This window comes from Mytilus trossulus, chromosome 9 (assembly GCF_036588685.1).
Source record: "Mytilus trossulus isolate FHL-02 chromosome 9, PNRI_Mtr1.1.1.hap1, whole genome shotgun sequence".
In the NCBI taxonomy this organism is placed as follows: domain Eukaryota; kingdom Metazoa; phylum Mollusca; class Bivalvia; order Mytilida; family Mytilidae; genus Mytilus; species Mytilus trossulus.
Window position 1 is genome coordinate 69,203,218 of NC_086381.1, and position 26,521 is coordinate 69,229,738.

General features: G+C 33.8%; 1 long non-coding RNA gene across 1 annotated transcript; it reads left to right on the forward strand.

Moving 5' to 3' along the window:
• Positions 1-16,657: 16,657 nt before the first annotated feature.
• On the forward strand, positions 16,658-26,516 carry LOC134683315 (uncharacterized). Its single transcript, XR_010100993.1, has 3 exons — positions 16,658-16,828; positions 23,466-23,511; positions 26,485-26,516. It is a non-coding gene; the product is annotated as an uncharacterized LOC134683315 (long non-coding RNA).
• Positions 26,517-26,521: the final 5 nt, after the last annotated feature.

Genomic DNA, 26,521 nt, shown 5'->3' on the forward strand with positions numbered 1-26,521 from the left:
ATATTACAAATAAAGTTGTGAAAATGAACCATCAGTTCCTTGCTTTAATGAAAATGAAAAATCTTGCTTCAATAGTGTAGAAAATGAATAAACTTTCCTGTTAGTTTACAAAAAAAAAAATACTCCCCCCCCCCCCAGGATATCTAATGGTCGTCCCCTAAGTCGAATCTTCATGAAAATTTGAACCGTACTTTGTATTTATCATAGCATGGCCTGACTAACAACTGTGTAAAAATTGGGGAGTCCAATATAAAATGGACATGAGTGCCGAGCGGGACACATCTGTCTTCAAGACATTTCCTTGTTGCCATCAGTCTATAGATCGTGTTCAAAGTATCAGTAGGTAAATCCAGCTCTACATCCCCGGTGATTTTGGGAACTTGCTCAATATGAATATTGGTTTGGATTAGTGATATACTGAATGTTTGGTTGAAACTACTGTTCTGAAAAATCGAAAAGTTCAAGTCCTGTTTTTGGTCTCAATATGGAAAAGAACGGATATGGGTTAATGGCACGAAGACATCACATATTAATCATTAAATGCCACACAAAATATAAATCTAGAGCTGACAACACGAACTTCAATAGAGCAGGAGCTTCTCGCTTACAGACGACCATCTCTTGATGGCCTCAAACAAAACAAGAACAACCCAGCCCAAGGGCACATCAATGACTTAAATAGACCCTTTAAATATAAAAACGACATCCGGCCTCTATGTTGGAAAAAACGACCTGCGACCTGTACATTTCCCTTAAAAACGACCTCGCGACCTTGCGACGAATTTATAAGCGACCTTGCGACCTGAGGGGGGTACCATGTGGGAGCCTCTCTTTTCTGTTCTAATCTATATATAGATTTTGAATTGAGCATGCAGAAAGTAATCGAATTACCTTAGTCGTATGTAATATGAACGGAGTTATTTCTTGAAGTATGTTATTACATCAACGTAATAATACAGACAGACACTTTTTATTTTACCCCGATACGTATACCCTGATACTTGACTTGATAAGTGTCGGACTTATGGGTCGTCGGGGTATTTGGCTTTCGGAGCAATGAGTTGTTGGACTATTGGGTTGTCGGACTAATGAGGTGTCGGACAAATGGGTGTCGGACTAATGGGCTGTCGAAATAATGGCGTGTAACTTCAACGTATATATCCAATTAAAAAAGACTGTTCTATCTTGAATATGAATAATTTGTACGGCGGAAACGGAAAACTGAACGGAGACGGAAACGGAAGAAATAATTATATGAACAGAACATAAGGGGTAAAATGGAAAGAACTATGAAAATGAATAACGACTGAGGTACAAATAAAATCACACAACAACTATCTTGACAATAGAATAGGAGCTATATATCAAAGACAATAGCAAACAGTTTTGGAAATACACAACATTGACAGCTAAAACCCAAAAATGCTATAAAGACCACGTGGCATTCTTCTGCTCTAGGTAGATGTGTTCAACAATGAGAACTCTTCAACATTGTAGACTTAAAAAGTTCATGATAAAAATCTCTCTACCTTCTCTAGTTTCAACCAAAAACACAAGAGAAGATGAAAAGTCGTCCGTCAGTAAAGGTCCATCATTACTCTGAAAAGTCTACTTACATGTATTATATCGGAAATATTAACTTGTTTGTAGATCTTGTCTTGTTGATCATTTTTGTTTGAATAGTTTCTAGAATACTGATCGCAAAAACAACGTAGTTATCTATCCTGGGATCTTGTGTTTCAAAAACATAGTCTCAGTCAGCCTCTTGCCTTTGGTAGTCTTGTTAGATTTATTTTTTTTGTTTTAATGGTCCACTTACGGTAAATGGGCATTATGAGTTCTGGACTGTGCGCCCGTCTGTTCGTTCGTTCGTCCGTCCGTCTCTTCGTCCGTTCCTTCCAGGTTAGAGCTTTTGGTCGATGTAGCTTTTGATGAAATAAGTTGATGTCCAATCAACTTGAAACACAGTACACATGTTCCCTGAACAAATCTTTCTAATTTAAATGCCAAATTATAGATCCCCCATTTTCTCGGTCCATTCAACATAGATAATGATAGTGCGGATGGGGCATCCGTGTACTGGGGACACATTCTTATTTGTGTATAATTCGGAGTTTAGTATGACGTCAATCATTACTGTAGTAGTATACATATTTGTTTAAGGGCCAACTGAAGTACGCCTCCGGGTGCGGAAGTTTATTGCTGCTTATAAGATCCATTGGTGGCCTTCGACTGTTGTCTTCTCTATGGTCGGTTTGTTGTCTCTTTGACACTTTCCCCTTGGTCATTTTCATCCATACCCTGCTTAACTTTTTCATTACTTTCTACTGGATGTCAACGAGTACTCGAGTACCAGAGTATTGATTACAAGGACCAAAATGATACTCGACTAAGGCAACAACCATTTTCTTATCGGGGGGGGGGGGGGGGGGGGGGGGGTATGGGCTGGGATTTTTTGGAAACAAATATTTTGATGGCCTAGCTGAAAGAAAAAAAAATGTTTTGCACTGTAGCTGAAAAAAAATGCGTGCTTTCACCTGCTTGAAAAAAAAATGTGCACTGCTGAATTTGAGAATAACAACAGTTATAAACATGAAATATGAAAAAAGAAGATGTGGTATGATTGCCAATGAGACAACTATCCACAAAAGACTAAAATGACACAGACATTAACAACTATAGGTCACTGTACGGCCTTTAACAATGAGCAAAGCCCATACCGCATAGTCAGCTATAAAATAATGGTCCTTTTGTAACAGGGATAGATAAAGTAAAATAAGCAGTCTTTTAAAGGCCTTCGATTGTGTAGGACACATACTTGTATACCGGTTATTCGTTATACCTCTTTTTTGAATGGAATGTCAATTATCATAGTTGGAAACAGTGGATGTTTATAATTTGGAGCTACTCACTCTTTGCCATTACATATGGCAATGGTGGCCACTTCAATTGCAGTATTAAAATTCAAGGACTGAGGTTCCTGTAAGACGGACTCAGAGAATATCAATATGTAGAAAGTGGGTTAAAAAAACTACAGAGACAACAGCCAATGTCAGGATATAGATAGAGCCATGCACTTTACAATTTATATCAATTAAAAAATTAAAATGAATTCTATGTAAATTTTATGGTTTTGAGAGAAAAAAAATAAGTTTCTGTTCCACATGATAGGAAAAACATGTTTGCTTTCCTTCTCAAAAGAAAAAAATATTTTATCGAACGAAGGTTCTGAATTTTTTTTTATGAAAAAAATAAAAATTCGAATGTTATGTTTACGTAAAGCGGTCATTAAAAATTCCTGCGACCAGAGGTACGTGTAGAATATATGGACAAGAGCATATTTCCAACGAATACGATTTCCAGCCCAATTAATCTTAGTCACTCCCCAACTTATGTACCGTTAGAGCATGTAAGTTCACCAGTAAAACTGTAAGTTACCCAATAAATTTTAGAAATTGCTACGTCCAAGAAAAGTTGGCAAGATAATATTTTTTAATTAGTACAAATTCGTTGCACCATGTATCGACCCTCAGAAAATAATCAATGACATTAGTTCTAATCAACCCTTTTTAGTATTTTTAGGGCAGCTGAGGGTGAAACAAACATTTTTTATTTTCAGAATCAAAAACAAATTATTTTTTTCTCTCCCAAAACTGGAGAAAAACTTAAAAAATAAAAACCATAGCTCCCCCCCCCCCCTAGAAAATCAAATGGTTGCTGCCTTAAAATCCGTCACTAATTTTATATGAAAACGGAAACTGCCTTTCGTCATTATAGACTGAGATTTTCACATGCTGGATTTTATCAAGAGCAGATGTCAGTCTTTATTTTCGTTGCGGTTACAACTTCCTGTAATTGTCGCTATTAATCAGAGTATATGTTGACCTTTGATCCTTTTTTATTTTAAGAATGTGTTTACGTCAGCTTTTTTTAGAAAGGAATGGCAATTGGTGTAATTTGTCATAAGTTTAGTTCACTGGCTACATATATCTATTTAGTATTTTACATTGTCTTTTCGAAATTGAAATTTCTTAGTGATGAACAAGTTGACAAGGGTTAATTAAGCTTATTGTGGCAATCTAAAACACAATGTATGGTCCCTACAACACATATATTTGTGTGCTAAACTTATTTGCTTATCAGGTTTATAACCGTGTCTGAAATTAGAAAAAAAAGGTTGCATATCAATTCAATTCATCCTTTCGTGCCATAAAAATTAACTTATATGCTCCGCCGATTGCCACTAAAATGCAGCCATTTCGGGATTTTTCATCAGTAAAACTAGTATTTATATATATTTTTTTAGGGGTCAACTGAAGGACGCCTCCGGGTGAGAGAATTTCTCGCTACACTGAAGACCTATTGGTGACCTTCTGCTGTTGTCTGTTCTATTGTTTGGTTGTTGTCTCTTTGACACAACCCCCATTTCCATTCTCAATTCTCTTTCCAACTAAAAAGCGTCCGGAAGCGCTCGAGAGCGCCCAGGAGAAGAAAAACCTCCCGGGGAAAGGAAAAAGCGCCCTTTCTAGTGGAAGGTAATTTGGCACCCGGGGGGGGGGGGGGGGGTTAAAATAATAATATTTTATAACAATAATGTTTTTCCTTAAAAAAAATAATCATTGGTTGTTTTGTCCTTAATATAAATGTGGCCTATGATGCCTAAAATCTAATATGTTCGCAATTGCATGGAGAACACTTTTTTATGCAGATGCTGATATACATTTATTATAATTTTTTTGATGAAACTAAATGTTTCAATGGTATGCATACATTTTTTTTTGTTAAAATTGAAACATTCATACTTGTTTTATTACAAATGTCTATTATCTGAATTTGAAAATTCCTTGTCTAAAATTAATAAAAATTAATGTGCTTAACTTATTTCATCAACACAAAGTTGTCTCATGCCAGTAAAATATCTATATACTTTTCCCCGGCGCATATTCTTTTCCGGGGCGCTATTTTTTATTCCCCGGGCGTTCCCGGGCGCATTTTTGTAGGACCCTCAATTCTATGATTTTAGCATGACAACCGATCTTTCTGTTAGTTCAACATAGCGTATGGTTGATTTTACATTTTCTTCTTTTATTCTGTTCGGCAGCCATTTTCAAAATAAAAAAAAATGCTACGTCTATGTAAGGCGTCTAACACTTTTGTAAAGTTTTATGAAGTTTTGAGCATTTTGACATTTTTGCCTTGTGTCTATGGTAGCGGCAGTCATTTTAGAAAGTCGAATGCCACATATGTCACCTAACCTCACCTTTTCTCTTCATGCCGGTCGGCATTTATGGCCATTATACACTTTTCCATTTTACACGGTCTTTAGTGAGTTCATTTACGTTTTTTATTGAGCTAAGGCTTCCAATTGATATTTTTTCGTGTTTTTTTTTTATGTTGTGATGTTATAATACTATTGTTTTAGAAAATAAAGGAGAAGGTTTGGTTCCATAATCATTAAAACGTTTAATTCCGCTGCAAATGTTGGTGTGAGCCAAAATTTGTTCCTGTGGAAAAAGTTTCAGTGGAACTTATATCACAGGGAGTTTGTCCTGGGAGAACGTTTTTCATAAATGATTTTAAAATAATTTGTTCCATCTCTATAAAATAAGTTCCACACTTTACCTGGTGAAATAAGTACAGGGTTGGTGAAATTTGTTCCTTGCTTAGTGAAATATGTTCCAGGTTTTTGAGATGTGTTAATTACCTGGTGAAATTAGTTCTGGGTTTGTGAACTCACCTGGTAAAATAAGTTCCTAGTCTGTGAAATATGATCCACTGGTTAAACAGGTTTTGATTTGACGGTCCCAAATCTCCGTTTTACTGTCTCCGCTACGCGTCGCCAGTAAAACTGCATTTGCGATCATCAATATAAAAAATGATGTGGTATGATTGCCAATGAGACAACTATCCACAAAAGACCAAAATGAAACAAACATTAACAACTATAGGTCACCGTACGGCCTTCAACAATGAGCATACTGCATAGTCAGCTATAAAAGGCCCCGATGAGACAATTCAATAAAACAATAAAACAATTCAAACGAGAAAACTAACGGCCTTATTTATGTAAAAAAATGAACGAACAACAAATATGTAACACATAAAAAAACGACAACCACTGAATTACAGGATCCTGACTTGGGACAGGCACATACATTAGTAAATCTACAATTGACGATGGAAACTCTTCAACTACAGTACTGTTATTCCTTAAATGTAAATCGTCCAATTGGGACTGTGGACCTTAGCAAATGTTTCATCATATACGTTAAAAATATCAAAATGACAGTCCCACTTTTGAGACAGAAAAGACAAAAATAAGAAAAATCTTTCAGAAAAAAAAAATATAGTTCAAGATGAACATATGAACTAATTTAAAAGGACAAAATGATTGATCAATTATTCCAAAAGACATGAAGAAAAACAAGACACACTCTTTTGATTTTTTTCCATGACAAGTTTACTAGTATGCCTAAATACAGGGTCATGCCAGTAAACGGGAATGAGGAATATCACATAAAACATAGATACAAATTTTGGTCCATTTCTATCGATTTATCCTGTAGAACTTAACAGTCATGCCTACAATTGCACATGTATCTCATGCCAGTACACTCAATACATCATTTAGCTTGCATTATAAGTTAAGTGTACCAAGAAAATGTTTCGCTGTGCAATATGTTGCAAAGGTAATTATTTCGTGTTTCGTTTTCTTATATAGATAAGATCGTTGGTTTTCCCGTTTGAATAGTTTTAAACACTCGTACTTGTGTGGCCCTTTATAGCTTGTTGTTCGGTTTGAGCCAAGGCTTCGTGTTGAAGGCCGTGCCTTGACCTATAATTAATGGTTTACTTTTATAAATAGTTATTTGGATGGAGAGTTGTCGCATTGCCACTCATACCACAGCTTCCTATATCTATTTAGCTGCTATTCTTTCTTTAGTCCAGCTATTCCATCTGAGTGATGTTCTTTCACTCTCTACAGTTCGTCTTCAGGGAGTTTTAAAAAAAATGCCACATCTGTATTTGCCAGTATACATTTCTGTAAAGTTTTATACATTTTTGAAGAATATTTATAATTTCGATATTTTTGAACAGTTTCCATGGCAACATTGTAGATCTGAGAATCTCAAAACCATTGTTTTAATTCATCTTTTTTTTTTTTAAACATGGACAACGACCTGTTCACGAGATGTTCCATTCAAAACAAACCCAGCTTTTAAAACAAATTGATTTTCGCAGCTGAACAACTTGAAGAGATCTTGCATGAAGAGATGACATTTGTCCCTGAATAAAAACTGGAACAAGACATTCCTTGTCTCCCCATCATTTGAGCAATGACGGTGACCTAACAGAGTCTGCACTTTATATAAGTATTCCATGTTTGCTTAAATGCTCTCAGTGCATTGTGATGTAATGTTGCTTCGAAAGGTGGTGACTTGGCCATACCTTCTTCTTTTTCTGCTACAAGTCAAATTATCAATTAATTGAGACTAGAGAAATCTGCTGGTTTTGCTATGTATAAGGGCTAACAGCAAACTATTTAATACAAACCAAAGTATATTCTACGTTTCTCTCTAAGAAAAAACCAACTTATAATCAAAGTACTGAAGTACTGAACATCGGATGACCACAAGTTCTTGTGGATTGTCAAAAGTAAATGTCACAGAAAAAGATCACATCTCTATACCTGAAATTGAGTTTAATGTACAGAGATACTTTTTTTCTGATACAAGTTCGTGCGTGGAAGATGCATAAATGACAGGAAATTTAACCGCACCGTAATAACTACATGCATGGTATTGTAGTGATACACATTAGTATATTTGGTACTATAATTATACTTATATAATAATAGTCCAAGAGAATTATACACTGGTTTGTTGTTATATACTATAGTAACATAACAGTTACATAGTTACATGTATATATAGTATATATAATTTTCATCCATTTGTATATATATCATTCAATTATACTATTATAACAATTAGTTTGCGTGCAAGTGCAAGTGCACGGTGGCAACTATCCTGAAAAAAAAATCGATTTTTCAAAACGATTGGATATGATAAACCATTCATTTCCCCCCGAAAAAACAATAACAGAGTTACCGTTCATTACCGGGAGCCAGTTATATTATCTAAATTTCTTACTTTTATATACATTTCTTACGACAAAACATTTTCATATCATTAATTTGTGTTAAAAATTTTTTTTTATGGGAATATATCAATTGAAAAAATAAATTTAAAACAAGCGATAAGGAATGTTATTTTTCACTAGATAGGGTCCATGTGGACCCTTTGGCTAAAATGGCCGTATTTTCACATCACAATTCACTCTGTGTGCAGACAAACCTGTACTTCTAGAAAAGTTTTAAGACATAGCATGCCCTAGATAAATAAATTTCAAAAATAAAAACTTAACAGGATTTTGCAGTGCTCTTTTTTCATTTCTCCAGAAGGTACCAAAATAAACTAAGTTGAGAAAGAGATTTAAGATCTTCCCCACAGGTAATTATTGGATTGAACTGTTTTGTTTGAAATGGGCAATAGATGGACAATATATATGTACATTACATGACAATAATTGGTGACTTAACTGTGTACCGGAGTGGACCATATCAAGCAAAAAAAAGTACACTGCAAAATCCAGTTGAGTTATAAATTTTCTGAATTATACAATGCTTTTGAATTCTAGTTATCTAGGCATGCTTTGTATTCAAACTTTTCCAGATGCACAGGTTTGTCTGTACTAGTTCATAGTAAATTTTGAGGTGAAAATGCAGCCATTTTAGCCAAAAGGTCAACATGAACCATAGTGTCCGCATATCTATGATTTTTATAGATCGGTTGAAAACCCCCAAAAATCAGTCAAACTTCTCAGACTTGCTCCTGAGAACCTTATAAACTGCTCTTTCCTATACCGATCACTAACGATGTTGTACCATAAACCGATAAACGATGTGCAGCTTTGTTTGGAAGGGAAGGGGGCTGCTTCAATACTTAATTGATAGAGGGTTTCGCTAGAGCTCTGTTACCCCAACCTTTTTATATAATCTAAAACTTTATAAATGTAAACATTTTCATATATTGCGTACTGCAGTTAAAAATGAAACTGTTTCCCTTATTGTTTGGGTTTCATGTGGTGTCTAATGTAAGAATGGAATAACTTAGTGTCATGCAAAAGAGAAAAAAACTAGTTGATATATATATATATACCGGAAAAAACTTGTAAAACTCACAGTGTCAAATAAAATCCCATTAATGTAAAAAAAATGTCGTTCAGTGTTAGATTATAATTTGTTAAATAAGGGACGACATCAAAAGATCGATGTAGGACAAAAAAACTTCATTCAAATAGTTTGGGGGTGGGGGTCAACATTGCTGCAAGTTTTGTTAATCTAAAATCGATTTTACATATATCCCTATTGGTCAATCAATTTTTCCAAAATTAAGTTAAGAGAGGGGGGTGTGGGGGTCAGTGAAAAAAACTATGTGAATTAAGTTTTTTATTCTTCATTGAACTTTTGATGTCATCCCTAAGACTGATCTACTATAACACATATAGTGTTATAGTAGTCTCATTATAAGACCATAATGAAATATAAATTCGATAAAAATATGAAAGAAGTTTAATAATCAACAAAAGGCATACTGAGAAAACACATATGGGGCGTATATACATGTATATAAACTGGTTGCGGGTGCAGGAATTTCTCGCTGCATTGAAGACCTGTTTGTGACCTTCTGCTGTTGTCTGTTCTATGGAGTTGTTGTCTCTTCAACACATTCCCCATTTCCATTCTCAATTTTATGGCAATAAGATAATATTTTGGAAAAATCATTGCCAAGAATCTGTCCGGTTTTAGGGAGATAACTCAATTTGATAACAATTAATTGTATCGACAAGGACGATAACCCATCCTCGCTCCACATGAGGTTACTTGATAATTTGACATGTGCGATAAGACGCACAATTGAGGGGTCGAACACCCGCTGTTTTGTAAAGATAATTTCAGTGAAAACCAATACCAGATGTTATCTATAAGATAATTTCGAATCATGTTTTCTGAATTTTGTTGCAGTTTGTTAAATTGATTGAAGGCCGGAGAGATCTTCGATCTATGTTGAAACCCGGGACTACTAAAGAAGATTATAAGTCCTATTTAAAACGTCTCACGATGTTTGATCTCAATTGGTAAATGTAAGATGCATATAAATAAAAATAGATATTATTTTTTAAAATGAATTGAGCATCAAACTGACTGAAATGTAATTGAAATTTTAGTACAACTATTTCACATGTAATTGGCTGAAAGGCTGTTGTCTTGCGATTCTTTTTTTATTCATATAATCTGATGTCCAGTAGTTGTCGTTTGTTTATGTGATTCACAAGTGTTTCTATTTTTTTTTATATACATTAGACCGTTGGTTTTACACTAGTAATTTTTGTGGCCCTTTATAGCTTGCTGTTCGGTGTGAGACTACGCTCCGTGTTGAACACCGTACCTTGACCTATAAAGGTTTATTTATACAAATTGTGACTTGGATGGAGAGTTGTCTCATTGGCACTCATACCACAGCTTCCTATATACCTGGTACCTCAAGAATTCGAAATGTTTTTCATTTTATTTAATTTCAAACATTCATCGACAGTTCAAAATTATTAAATTTAACAGTATACTTTGAGTGCGGATACAACACAATTCCTCGAGTAAAATAAAGTGTTGTTGGTTAATGTCGGTCATATTTTTTTTCGTAAATTGTTTTGTTATGAATGTAGTCTTCTCAATTGAATAGTTTTATATTTTTTCATGTTGGGTCCTTTTATAGCCGATTAAATGGTATGTGTTTCTCATTGCTGAAGGCCGTACGGTTGCCTATAATTAAATACGTCCACTTCATTTGAACTTTGGAGGATAGTTGTCTTATTGGCAATCATACCACATCTCTTTGTTTTTTTTTTAAATATTTTTTGGGATGTGTACTGGTGGATAATTTATCTTCAAATCGGTACTTTAGATCTTTTGTATTCTGTAGATAAGTTTCGTACCAATCTGACATGGAAGCCTTTTCTACTAATTTCAAGTTTGTCGTGTGTTGTGCTTTCATACCACAGATATATTTGAGCACTCACAAACATTTTAACCCCGCTGAATATCACGGTTTCTAGTTCCGTTTTATAAAGCCAGGAACAAATTACTTGTAACTATATATGTGGTTGTCGTTTCTTGAAGTTGCTGTCTGAAATATTTATTTTCTTGGTGTTATTGATTAAGCATATACCTGTTCGTTTAATTGGGCCGTTTCCCCCTATTTTCATTGTTTCGACATTTAACATGAGATCTGTTATATAGCACGTTTCACCCACCGCATTTTTGTGCTTGTCCCAAGTAAGGAACATCTGGCCTTTGTTAGTCTTGTGTGCGTGCGTGCAAGTTTTTTTTTTTTAAACTTTGGTTCATTTATGTTACGGAGTTACATGTGGCGTTCTTTTTGATGAAATATAGTTAACTTTGTGTATAGGGGCAAACTAGCGCACGCGGAATATTCTTGTGTTGCATTTAAGACCAATTTGTGGATTTGGGCTATTTTTTGCTCTTTGGTCGGATTGTTGACTATCTTTTTTACACATTTTTCGTTTCCATTCTCATTGCCAATCATACCACCTCGTCTTATTTTGTAAATTATCGTATTAACTTCTAGGTTAAACCAGAGATATAAATAAGTAGATATACATATATCTATGAATATCTATGGCTCTGTTTATATCATTTATGAAGGAAAAGAAAGTGTTTCATACATTATGACAGCCAAATTATTCAATTAAAGTTTACAGAACCCTATATAGTAGTAGCCTGTGAATTTCGTGGGTGGAGAGTAGGTCATCCCGTTAAAATTACATAATTAATATCTCAATAGAGACGTAAAAAATAATCAGAACAAAGGACGAAACAGATTTTTGTCAAACAACATTTTATATATGTATATGAAATAATTATGTACATTAATAATAGAGTATATATCATGGAGGACAACTTTTCAAAATAAATCATACATGCATTAAGATGATAATTTCATTTACAATGATCTATTAGAATTAAATTGTAAATTTTACGATCCTGATGATTTTTTAAATGAATATCAATACAAAATAAACAAAAAAAAAGTCTAAAATATTTATTGTTAACGTTTAAAAAGCCAACCTCACCACTTCCTTATATATATACAAATATTAAAATCCGAAAATGTCTTTTAAATTTCCAAACGCATTTAATCCCATTAATTAAAAAAAGAAGTGATTGTGTATTGATAATTAAAACAATTCGTTTAGATTACGATTGTATCCTCATACTTTATTTAATATCGGTTATAAGCACGTGAAAACAGACACAGACAAAAACTTTGATTATAAATAACTTCAATTATAAAAACGTGAATTTCATATTATTTAGTGTTTTGTAATTCCTTCAGCCCTAAAAATAGTTAATACAAAACGTCGTTTAAACTATATCACATGAATTATTATGTCTCAGCGTGACTGTATAAATAAGATTGTGTAACAGGCTGTTATCTGTTTACACAAACAATGTATCCTGTTGTCAAATAAAAGTTGATAGAATAAAAACTTAAAATCGCATACTTTTAAATCAAATTTGGTGCAAGTAGACAATAACCAATTTAAAAATAAACTACACCACATTAAACTATAACTTTTCATCTTTCTCTTGGTCTCAACAGGTAAGGAATGTCATCAGTAAAAGTATTTATTTTTATTTTTTCAAAACTAACCACTTTCCCTAAAAATGACATTTTCTGCAAGAATAACGGCAAATGTAAGCCATTTGACATCCCTTTATGAAAAATCTAAATTTGTTGCATTAAGTTTAAACATTAATTTAAAATAATTTATATCATTAAAAAGAAGACACATTAAGGATTATGGTGATCTCAACAGTAAAGAAAAGAACTGAGAAGAAAATCGAATATCGTCTGTTAAAGATTATTTTCCATACAACTTCTATATAACATATACATTGTATCCATGTAGGGCATCTGAATTCACGCATGCGCAATGTCGACCGGACTGATTCTTGACAATGAGAGAATTTAATTTAAACTGTCAAATAATGTGTCATGCCTAGTATGCTAGTTTGTTTGTCGCAATGCGCTTCTTTCAGTCCGGAGAAGATTTCTCTTCCAAATTTGGTGTCCATGCAGCGTCTTATTATAATTAATATTTTAAAAACTTGTGGTATCAGGTTTGCCACTCCCCGAACGTTTCGTGAATGATTCAGGCCTCATCTTGTTGGAAATAGAGCCAAGAGTTTCCAAAAAATAGGACTTACCTAAAGCTAAAGTCATTTATGCTTTAGTGAAAACTGTTGTCGTGTAACTACGATTGGCGTGAACGGCGTCAACAATTTTATATAAAAAAGAAGATGTGGTATGATTGCCAATGAGACAACTCTCCACAAGAGACCAAAATGACACAGAAATTAACAATTATATGTAACCGTACGCTCTAAACGGCCCCGGAATGACAATGTAAAACAATTCAAACAAGGAAACTAACGGCCTTATTTATACAAAAAAATGAACGAAAAACAAATATGTAAAACATAAACAAACGACAGGCTCCTGACTTGGGACAGGCCGCACATTTATACATAATGTGGCGGGGTTAAACATGTTAGCGGGATCCCAGCTATCCCGACCTCTTACCTGGGACAGTGGTATAACAATACATCATAAGAACGAACTATAAAATTCAGTTGAAAAAGGCTTAACTCATCAGATGGACAAAAATACACGAGAACGTGGCCGGGTATTTGTACATCCCAACAACAAAAAGACACTAGGAACAGATCTGAAAGTACTCGCAGTTCACTGACAGGAACAGATCTGAGAGTACTCGCAGTTAACTGACAGCTAGTTCAAAGCCACTAACAAACAATAATCTGTTCATACTTTTAGTATCCGAAACAGAGTATCAAATTTACGGGTATAAAACATTTTTAGGAAAGAACCAGGACTATTTGTCCGGCCAGTTCAATGCGCATGTCACTATTTGTGTGTGCGTGTAATATTATCTTCAGTAGCACCAGGGGGTAGCATATATGTTTGTAATCTTTATTGTAAGGGCCTTATCTTGTTACTGGTAATTGTAATAGTTTTTTCTTTCTTAATTTATATACTAGTACATAGTCCAATCTGGATTACGAATAATAAAAACAAATCATATATATTCCATATTTATTACTTCATCTATTTTATTTCCGTGATGTGGTCGAGGTGACACGGTGTGCTCTTTTTCCCAAATACCTCTTTTCTTTTTTCTCCAAACCCCACCTTTAATGTCCCCTATATGTCATAACCCACTTTTTATAATTATATATCCAACATCCCCACTTTTTGCACATGTATCCTCAAACCCCTCCCCTTAATATATATCCCATTCCAAGGGCTACTTGCAATATTCATTTTTGGAATATAATTATATTTTATTAAGTTAGACATGCCATTGTTAAGGCCTTTCTCAACAACTAGTACTCTTGATTTGAAAATCATTTCCACCATTCATTCGGCTGATTCGAGTCGAATTATTTAGTAAAACTATAGTTCTACGAGCAATTACATTTTATTTCCCATATTCCTTGTGATTTCAATTATTCTTGAGTCTCTCTCTTTTTTTTTTTTATAGATTATATCATTCTTTGAAGTTCATACTTTCGTATGCCGTTGTCAAATTCTGAAAACTGCAAAATTTATCACAAACGTTGATATCGCCGAATTCAGTCGTGATCTTAAAATTGAAAATCAGTGATCGAATTAAGCGCGCCCCTCCTTGTGCTACTGAAGATAATATCACAAATGTCAAACGCACTCCCAAACGCACATAATATGCCATGCGCATTCCAATGGCCGGACAAATAGCCCTGGCATTATTCGTCCGGCTAGCTGGATAAATAGCCACTCCGTTTAGGAAACAATTGCGCTTTTTGGCGCATCTGTTAGTATGATTGACATGAAACTTTACATGAATTGTGGGATTAATATAGTGTTGCGTTATACTTTCTCAAAATGCGCGGAATACGCAAAACAATTTTCTACAAGTGAAAATTCTTCTTATTGTGTACCAAAAAAGGGAAGGGGTATTTTTAGAGATATAGTTTTTAATATTACATCAAATATGAATTTTCTCTACATTAATATCTTCCTTCGTTTATACAACTAATTTTTTGTTTGTATGTTTTTTTTTTTATCGATAAACAATAAAGTGTTATAGATATGATATTAAATTTTCAACTATAACCACCTACATTTGTATGTTTATATACATTAGGTACCTTCGGAAAACCGAAAATTTCATGAAAGTTGTCTTATTACAACATGTACAAATTGTTTACGACCCTCTCTAATAGAAAATATAGACATCTTCAATAGAGTGAGCATAATTTTATCCATATTATTGCGGTACAATACTCCGAATGTATGCATCTTTCCAGACATCATCCAATCAGGTTTGACATAAAACTCTCATATTACTGCAGTGGTGTTCGCATAACACGTGATATTTGTAACATTCAAAGCTACGTTGTTTTGAACACACGACAGTTAATTATTGATATTTGCTTTTTTGTGAGACTTTTATCCGAATATTTCTGAAATTTGTGTGAAAGTTAGAAGAAAAGGTTTTTGTGAATATCCAAAATGTGAGTATTTATTAATTTATCAATCCATTGTTCATTACTCTTCATTGGTTGCATAGTACACTATAAAACTATTTCACGAAATTGGTGAACCAATGTATCCTGAGCTCATAGATCAAACTGTATCACATTTATGCATTTTATTCTCTTTTGAATTTATTTTTCACTTAGACAAATTAGAGATGTTGTTTGTATGTGCCAATAAATAGCAGCACATGACCTACAAATATATGTTTTCGGATAGTTAAACACGATTCCTGCTTTTTAAAAGTTAACTTTTGAGAGAATTATAAGAACGGGTAGAAAAACATTTATTCAACATTTGAACAAAAGAGGCAGATACCTTTGTAAAGCAAGAAAGGTTCGTTCTATTGATACATGTAGTTGTTCTTAGTAGTGAAAATATAATGCGTAGAAATCTTAAAAGCTAGACACAGGACGCTAACACCACTCCTTTGAATTCTATAAACCACCCTCCAAGGGTGATAAAGAGACGTCAAACCTTAGTGATTCATTCACCATTCTACCATCTAAAATGGACACGACAAGGACGCGACTAGTGACCGCCAAAGGTAGACACGAATAGTCACGTCATATGATATCCTATTCATACCCGTAGCCAGGGGGGTTCGGTTCGTTCGGACGAACCCCCCCTTGAAAACAAATAAGCACTGTTAAAGTCGATGTTCTGTTCGAATTGTGACTGTTAAAGTCGAGTTTGTGAGTCAAACGAACCCCCCTTTGGAAATTCCTGGCTACGGGCCTGCTATTGCTGGAACATCCAAGTTGGGTGGACACCTTTGAAAGTTGACGTAAAAAAAACAAGTCATCGGGAATTTAGATAGCAGCTTCGTGGATTTATGAACTCCCTGACGACATCCCAGTGGTACGAGTTAACTTTTTTGGTACGAGTTAACTTGCTTCTGTTTAACATGTGTTCAGGCTCGTTCATTTCATGATCATTAAAATCGGAAAAAATGCCAGTTCGGATCGACCATCCTTCACGACGTTTGGCTCTGAAATTACGTACCAATTCATCATTTCCGACATCTCCTACCCCGTTGATATGCAAAGCCAAAGGGTCTAAGACCCATCACGCAAGTACTAGATTAGGTAGTTCAATATGATGCTCATTAAAACATACGGATCTCCTGTAATTGGTGATCTTCTTCTTCATTTTCTGATATACAGTTACAGCTTCATTATTATTGAAGATTACGAACTGTTGCATGCGCGGAGTATATGATATGAACAAAAAATTATCTTTTACTTAGTAGAATACTTGGTGATATTTACATGAAAGAAAACAACAAGTGATTAAAAATATGTACATTGTTATTTATAGAATTAAATTATGTTGTGGAGAACAGTTGGTGTCAACTGATCTCTGTAAATTTCAATGGTTTGACTTGCTACCACAACTTGTGGCAACATGTTCCATTGAATGATTGTTTGCGGAAAGAATGACCATTTGTAAATGTCTTTAGAGGTGGACATTTGCCGAAATGTTTGAGTATGGAATTTTCTTGTTCTAGTATCTGTAGTCCGAGATTACTCTGACGTCCTACGGCTGTTTAGCCAGACAAGCTGGGGCCGTGGGACGTCAGAGCTTGTACCATATCAAAAAGTGGATATTTGCCCACCCAAAATAGATGCGCTACTTCCTCGTTTCTGGAGCCGACTGAGGGCCTCTGAATTATATAAATCGGGCATCAATCTCTTCAGTTTTCATTTATCTCTTCATTTATGTAAGTTTCACCTACCTGCCAAACCTTTAATTTTCTATATTTTAACATTTTTCAAAGAGACCCATGATTTCTCCATGTTGCCTTTCATTTTCAAAGATTATCACGTGACCACGAGAAAACAATGCAAATGACCATAATGTAACACCTCTCGTTCATTTACGCTGTAAGTTACCTAAATGTCCGATAGTTGCCGATTGTTATCGTGGTCGGAACTAAATGCTAGTTACCGATCTTCTGAAAAGAGGTGAAAAAACGTGGTTGCTTCTAAATGTTATTCATCGATCTCATATAAAGGAGGTAACAAAATATAAATATTTGCATATTTGAGTCTCGAGGCCACGAAATCTCTCGTAACTTGACATCCATTTGAAAGTGAAAGTCAAAAATGGAGAAATCTTGGGTCTCTGTGAAAAATGTTAAAATATAGAAAATTAAAGGTTTGGCAGGTAGGTGAAACTTACATAAATGAAGAGATAAATGAAAACTGAAGAGATTGATGCCCGATTTATATAATTCCAAGGCCCTCAGTCGGCTCCAGGAACGAGGAAGTAGCGCATCTATTTTTGGTGGGCAAATATCCACTTTTTGATATGGGACAAGCTCTGACGTCCCACGGCCCCAGCTTGTCTGGCTAAACAGCCGTAGGACGTCAGAGTAATCTCGGACTATAGTATCTGATGGTATGAGGACTAGTGATGGGATTCAGGGATCTCCATGGATGAAAATTGAACCATGGAGGAACTTTCACCATCATAAATTGTATCTACGCCGTACAGTGTAGCGGTATCGAAAGTATTTCATTCCTCCACATAAGGATAGGTGAACATGCTAATTCATTGCTTATTTAAATTATATTTTCATTATAAATACTATATATAGAAGTATATGTATTTTCCATAATTGCCGTTTGTAACTCTTCAAAGGACAAGCCCTCATGCCCCCTCCCTTTCCCTTAGAATGACAAATAACTATCACAAAGGTCACCATGTAGTTTTCTTGCTATTTTTGGTAATTGGTATGGGGGTTAAAAATCATGTGGAGATTATTTTTCACGGACACTGTCAAATTCAGAAGTCATGAAACCATTACCGGTATGGTTGATTTGCAGCAACGACAAAACGAGTCGTACGGGTTAAAAAAAAATGTATTTTTTAACAAACGTTGTCAAATGAAAAGGTTTTTAATGACTTTATTTAGCAAATCCATGCTATGCAACATGCATCTTTCAAGTCTGAATAGAAACCGGAAATGCGGATGTATCATTTTCATTGTAAACTACGAAATGAATTTGGAATTACGATACGATATTTCTTTACAGGAAATATTAAAAGTTTATAATTTTTAACTTTTAAAGTAATTCTATATTATCGTTACAATACAGCAGTACTTGAGCTATTTGAAATGAAATAATAATTACTGTTTTACGTTTTATTTTGTAAATTTTAAAAAGGGGGATGCTGATTGCGTAAGTCAAAACAAAAGCACGTGTTCGACTTGTTAAAATTTGTAACTGGATTATTAATTTATTTATTTAATCTAAATTATCATAAGCATTTGCAGAAACTTAGTTAAATAATTCGACAAATGAATCGTCTATCTTCAGATAATATTCTCCTTTCTGGTTTGTTGATCTACCTGTACAAGCTCAGGTACAAATGATTAGCAATTTTAATCCGGATATCCCCTAGGCGTGAGAACTGTATTGGATTATACTATAAAAAAAAGCCTGAGTGTTATGCAATTACATGCATTTGATTAAAATTGCTACAAAAATGGCGTGAGGCTATAAAAACGACCACAGTTTCGAACGATGGCGGAAGACAATTGAACGATGGAGCAAGTCATTTGACCATGGCGGAAGACATTTGAACGATGGCGGGGCGCCATCGTTAAACAGGTCATGGAGATCCCTGGGATTGCAATGAGTCCATGGATGACCTTGTACAATGTAGAACATGATAAGTCTGGTTTTGAGACGGCGGTCACTGAGTGAGGGCCATTGTAGTTCATTTAACATGGATGTTACACTACTGGTGTTGTGGTAATTGTTACATACATATCGGGCCGCACACCTGTCCTCTGTACCATTTCTAGCTTATTTTTATAATCTGCTGTGTGTGGATCCTATAGACTACAGGCATATTCAAGTTTTGGTCTCACTATTGATTGGTAAGCACGGGATTTGATACTGGAGTTAGAAATTTTTAAGTTTCGCCTAAGAAAGCCAAGAGATTTATTTGCATTTGATACGATGTTGTTGTAGTGAATGTTCCATTTTAAGTTAGACTGTAGGGTTACGCCAAGATATTTTGCAGATGTTACTAATTCTAAAGTATGGTTATGAAGGATGTTATCGTGTTTAAATGGTTGTTTTTGTTGTGTGATGGTTAAGATAGTGCATTTTCCAGGATGGAAGGCCATGAGCCAATCAGCCTCCCATTTCGCTGCTGCATTAAGATCTTTTTGTAAATTTGTGCAGTCTTGTTGACATGTAATTTCTCGGTATATAATACTGTCATCAGCGAAGAGTCGTAGTTTGCTGTGTTCCAGGTATTCTAGAAAATCATTAATGTATATTAAAAAGAGTATAGGCCCAAGGACAGTTCCTTGGACAGATCACAATACTGGTATACCTTGTATAATGTATATATAATATTGGTGCCAGTATCGTAACTTTAAAAAAACCATCCCAGAGCATTGCCAGACATCATTATTATTTCATGTATTTGGTCTAACTCTATCTGTATTTAATCCATACTGAAAATTGTAGTTTTTGGTAAGTACTATTTCTTGATACATTAAAATACATGTAGGTTTGACAGTGATAAACTAAATACTACAAAATGACAAATGAGTAATTACTTTGTAATTTGTAAGAATAGTACATGTACATGTATATATAATATTGATGAAAGGCAAGTTTTAATTCATGACATTTGTGGCAGGATTGCTTCCCTTAGAAAACGTAGTAGATACTTAGTCAGCCGTAAGCGGTTGAGCTAAGGAAGTACTTCTTTAGCTCAGTCGGTTAGCGCGCTGCCTTGTACCACAGATGTCCCGGGTTCGAGTCCCGATGGAGACAAGCAATTTTGTAATGAAATTCGTGCTCTCCGGTTACACAATCAAAGATGATTTGACAAAGTTATTTTGTCTGTGACATGCTTCAAAAAGATAAGATCTTAATATTGCCTTAGACTATAAAATATATCTTTCAAATTATGAACCAAAGTTTATATTTCCCAGGTATTCATATGTTTTGCACACATTTTTTTTTACCCACCTACACTGTATGATAGAAGAGGGACATTATGTTTTCTCGTCTGTGCGTCTGTTTATCCGTCTATTTGTTTGTCTATCCAGCTTCAGCCAAGTTCAGGTTAAAGTCACTGCTTCATACTTTGTTCATATGATGTCTCATGTTAAGAAGTTTCTGTCAGTCACATGTCCAATGTCCTTGACCTCATTTTCAGGATAACTATATTAGGCATGTGTGTACCTTGCAAGGTCCATGTCCATCAGACAGTTTTCACTTGACCTCAACCTCATTTCATGGAGCAGTGAACAAGGTTAAGTTTTGGTGGTCAAGTCTCATATCTCAGATACTTCAAGCAATATTTATAGTGTATTTGGTGTATGGAAGCACTGTAAGATGTACATGTCCAAATGACAGGTGCCATCTGACCTTGACCTCATTTTCATGGTTCAGTGGAATAATAGTTTTTGTGTTTTGGTCTGTTTTTCCTTTATGCAATAGGTCTACTATATTTGGTGAATGGAATGATGGTAAGGTGTACATGTCTAACTAGCAGTTGTCATCTAATCTTGACCTCATTTTCATGATGAAAGCTAAGTTTTAAAAAAATTGTCTTTTTTATGATACTGAAAATTACTATCATATAAAAAAGAAGATGTGGTATTATTGCCAATGAGACAACTATCCTCAAAAGACCAAAATGACACAAACATTAACAACTATAGGTAACTGTATGGCCTTCAACAATGAGCAAAGCCCATACCACATAGTCAGCTATAAAAGGCCCAGATAAGACAATGTAAAACAATTCAAACAAGAAAACTAACGGCACTTCATACTATATATATATCCAATAGGTCAACTGTATTTGGTGTATGGAAATATTTAAAGATCTCTATGTCCATGATGTCAGTCGTGTAGGTTTTATTTGACCTCGACCCCATTTTCACGGTTCATTGCTCATTGTTAAGTTTTTATAAGACTCCAAAAAAATTTTTGGATTGTATAATGGTATGATGTTGTGTGTCTGACTGTGTGGTCGCTGTCCGGAGACACATTGGTTTAATAACTTTAGTTTGAGTGAATAGATCTTCATGAAATTTTTTCAGAAGATTCAATACCACAAAAATATGTTGGAATTAGGGGCCAAAAAGAAGCATGTTTCTGGTTCCAAAACAATCAAGACAATAACTTGTGTTTTAAGTGTATGGATCTCTCTGAAATTGTACTACAAGGTTCAATCCTGCAATGGATTTTTACCATTTTTGAAGGGCTTCCTTTTTTTAAATTTTTAAAAATTTTGAACTTCGTTTTAAGAAGAAATCTTTAATTGTGCACATAGTTTTTTTTAGATCTTTGACCACATAAATTTTGTGACAAAAACCTATATTATGTCAAAAATTTTATCACAATCCAAATTCAGACAGAATCAAGCTTGAATATTGTGACCAAATTTGCCCCAACTGTACAAGGTTCAACCACTGGGGTCTTATAAAGCTGTGCCCTGCGGAGCACCTGGTTGTCTTTTGGTCTGTTAAACTATAAGTAGTAGGTCAACTATATTTGTTGTTACTTGTATGGAGGAATTGTTAGCTGTAAATGCCTGTCTGGCATGGTTCATTTGACCTTGACCTCATTTTCATGGTTCATTTGTCAATGTTTGATTTTCTTGGTTGATGTTAAGTTTATGTGACAGTTGTAATAAAACCTTTATATTTATGACCATCAACATAATATCAGTGATTAGTTAAGAAGGAGAGACATTTCAATGTGTACATGTGCACTCTTGTATCATTTCATGATGGTCATTTGAGACTTTGAATTACCTATTTTTACAAGAATTGTAAACTTGTACAACACCTGCCCTGGGTGTATTAGTTGCTATAAAAGTCTTCTGAACTTAAAGGTAACTGACAGTGACACTATGTAAAAAGGTAATTGCTGTAAATTGAAACAACAGCTGCTAACATGGCTAATGCAAATATATCAAGAAATTTTCCAGAATTTTTCTTTTGTAATTTACAAAGTTTCATCGTAAGATTAAGCTGGTTATGCTTCATTTGTCATGTTTATATTTCTTTCCTGTAGTCATATAGCATTTAATAGTACCCTTAAGAATTTACTAATCTGTATCAGCTAGAATATTTTCTTTAACCTTTGGTTTAATAGATAAAATACATGACATCTTTTGTTTTGTTGCCATCTAAGACATCGTTCAGCAGGTTTTGAGCTAATTTGGCACAAACTTAAACCCTCTACAACCCTATTAATGGTCAAAAGGCAAAGATGGAAGAGTCAAAATATTTACACTGTGAACAGAACCCACCTCCTCTTTGTTGAAAACTTTTAAACTAGCAATTACTTATTTTAAACATCAGTTAATTTATACCAAATATATAAAAAAAATCTTATACAAAGTTTCCTTATCTTTTGAGCTTCCAGCTTACCAATCGAAAGATTTTGCAATGTTTTATGACCAGTAAATGAAAATAGCACTCTCCATACAAGTCACAATTGTATTTGAAGTAAGGTTACCACAGGAAGATCTTCAACACAGAGCCCTGGCTCACATCAACAGTAATTAAGCTATACCAGGGCCCCAAAATGGAAAGTGTAAAAACTAGCTCTTTATGTCTGCTTACTAACAATTAATATATATACAAAATATGTGCCTATACATGAATATACATTGTAGTATTAAGCCTATCAATTAAATTTGTAGATTATGATAACTTATTGATTATTCCAGGGAAAGAAGAAGTACAAGATTAAATAACACAGCAAATCAGAATACTGTAAGTTTGATCATTTCACAATTTCTTTTCTAACTAAAATTGTGCCCACTTTTTGGCAATTCTTTAATTTTCTTATAATTAAAATTGGTTTTCAGCACACTTCCAGCTGACATTTAAGATTATCTGTGAATGAGTTTTTTGTATTCGTTTCTGGATAAAAGTAATGATTATCAAATGTTAAGTTCATTTTTTTCTGCCATTCTTGTCAGACTTTCTATTTGAAAGATATGCACATTGACAAAAAGTTGAACTTTCAAAATCTTTTAATGAATACTTGAAAGATCACTGACATTATGGAATTTCTGTTGATAAAATTGTGATCATGTAATCTTTTTAATGTAAAATTTGGTGCAAATGTCAAAAATAATTGTATTTATAGCATCTATGTCTAGTTTCAGTGGAAATACCACATCAGAAAATGAAGAAAGATTAATTGGTTTGACAAATATATATGCCTTTCTAAAGGTGGTTTAACTGTATTTAAAATGTATACTGACATCTGATAAGTTTCAGATACTTATGCATGTTATGATAAAATCGAGCAATGGAAAAATTTCTCACCCTTTTCACAGTGTATCCTAAACTCTGTCAGACCGACAAAATGTCATACAAAAATCATTCGAAATTGCTATGAGGATGGATATAAAAAAAATCTTAAAATGCACAAAAGAGCTGCAAGTATTATTATACTTGATAGTACATGTATAGCATTTTCTTGGTTTTCGCACAATGACTTTAGTTTAAGTAAATAGAAATCTATGAAATTTTGACACAAGGTTTATGACCACAAAAGGAAGGTTGGTAGTAATTTGGGGAATTTTTGTCCTAACAGTTTAGGAATAAGGGGCCCAAAGGGTCCAAAATTAGACTTTGTTTGATTTCATCAACATTTGAATAATTTGGGTTGTTTGATATGCCAATTCTAACTGTGTATGTAAAATCTAAATGTTTGGTCCTGTTTTCAAATTGGTCTACATTAAGGTCCAAAGGGTCCAAAATTAAACTTAGTTTGATTTTGACAAAAAATGAAGCCTTGGGGTTCTTTAATATGCTGAATCTAAAAATGTACTTAAATTTTTGATTATTGGCCCAGTTTTCAAGTTGGTCCAAATAGGGGTCCAAAATTAAACTTTGTTTGATTTCTTCAAAAATTGAATAAATGGGGTTCTTTTGATATGCCAAATCTAACTGAGTATGTAGATTCTGAATTTTTGGTCCTGTTATCAAATTGGTCTACATTAAAGTCCAAAGGGTCCAAAATTAAACTTAGTTTGATTTTAACAAAAATTGAAAACTTGGGGTTCTTTGATATGCTGAAATCAAACATGTACTTAGATTTTTGATTATGGGCCCAGTTTTCAAGTTGGTCCAAATCATGATCCAAAATTGTTATATTAAGTATTGTGCAATAGCAAGAAATTTTCAATTGCACAGTATTGCCCAATAGCAAGAAATCTTCAATTGCACAGTATTGTGCAATAGCAAGTATTTTCAATTGCACAGTATTGCGCAATAGCAAGAAATATCTAATTGCACAATATTGTGCAATAACAAGAAACTTCAAATTGAGTTATCTTTCTTTGTCCAGAATAGTAGTTGAATCAACTTAAATCATTGTTTTATACAATATACAATGTATATTCACTTTTACTACCAAATGATAAATTCAAACAATCTTTACCATTCAGTGATAACAAGCACTTTCTTTTACATTTTAATATTTTATGATGTATTTAAATGAGTAATTATTGTTGCAAACTCCATTAGAAATTTGAATTGAGATTGGTTTTGGAATAAAGGAAAGGGGGATGTAAAAAAAAATGGGGGGTCAATTTTACTCATTTGAAATTTCATAAATAAAAAGAAAATTTCTTCAAACATTTTTTTGAAAAGATTAATATTCAACAGCATAGTGAATTGCTCAAAGGTAAAACGAAAATTTTAAGTTCATTAGACCACATTCATTTTGTGTCAGAAACCTATGCTGTGTCAACTATTTAATCACAATCCAAATTTAGAGCTGAAACCTCTTTATTCTAGTGGACCAGTCTATTATGTTTTTTACATAAATGCATGTTAAAAATTATTTCTGTACAACATGTTTGCATTTTTTATCAGTTTTTGTTCTTGAATATTATTACTCACTTTAGTTTCCTGAAATTGACAATGAGCAACCTCAGTCTGATCTGTTTAGGAAATAATGGTTTAATTTCTTCTTTGTCCGTGGACACGATGTAATGCAATGTTTATGATAGCTGAGCAATAATATTTCATCTAAATAAAAATTTAAGAAATGTCATGAATTCAGAATAGCATATCAAACATTTTGTTAGAAAGGTGAAATATATATTTTTTGGAAGATTTTTTTTTCTTTTCTTTTTTGAACTGACCAACCTGAGTTTTTCATAGGAAAAATCCGTAAACCAAAAAGTTTAAAAACCCTGGCCTTATTGTGCATTTACATTTTGGACCCTGAATTGAAATTAGTCCATATGAAGCTTTGAAGAGTTAAAAATTAAACTTTGTTTGAATTCAACTAAATTTCAGGGCTGTAACTAGCCCCTTTTATTACTGAGGCAAAATATATTTGCCAAGCATGGTGAGGCGAAATTTTTTTGGTAAGGGGAAGCTCTGAGAAAAATAACTCAAAATCGTGTATTCTAAGCGTTTCCCTGACTCCTTCTTAAATAGAAATGCAAATCATTTTTAGTAATTTTTTCGACAATATTATGGTCTCAAAGCAAATAAAATAGATTCATTGTTATTCAAGACTTTAAAGTTTTACAGAAATTAAAAAAACATTAAAAGACTGATATGTAGGATAAAGCAAAAATCGTAATTTTCATAATCATTAATACTTTAATTTTATAGAATATTTGTTTTTATTTGAAGGTTGAGGAACAGCTTTGTAGAAATTTCTATTTCTAAACTATTTGATGAATAAAAAGCTTTTAATTCTCTATCTTTTTATAGGAAACATTTCCTGAAAATCAGGCTGAACAATACATCA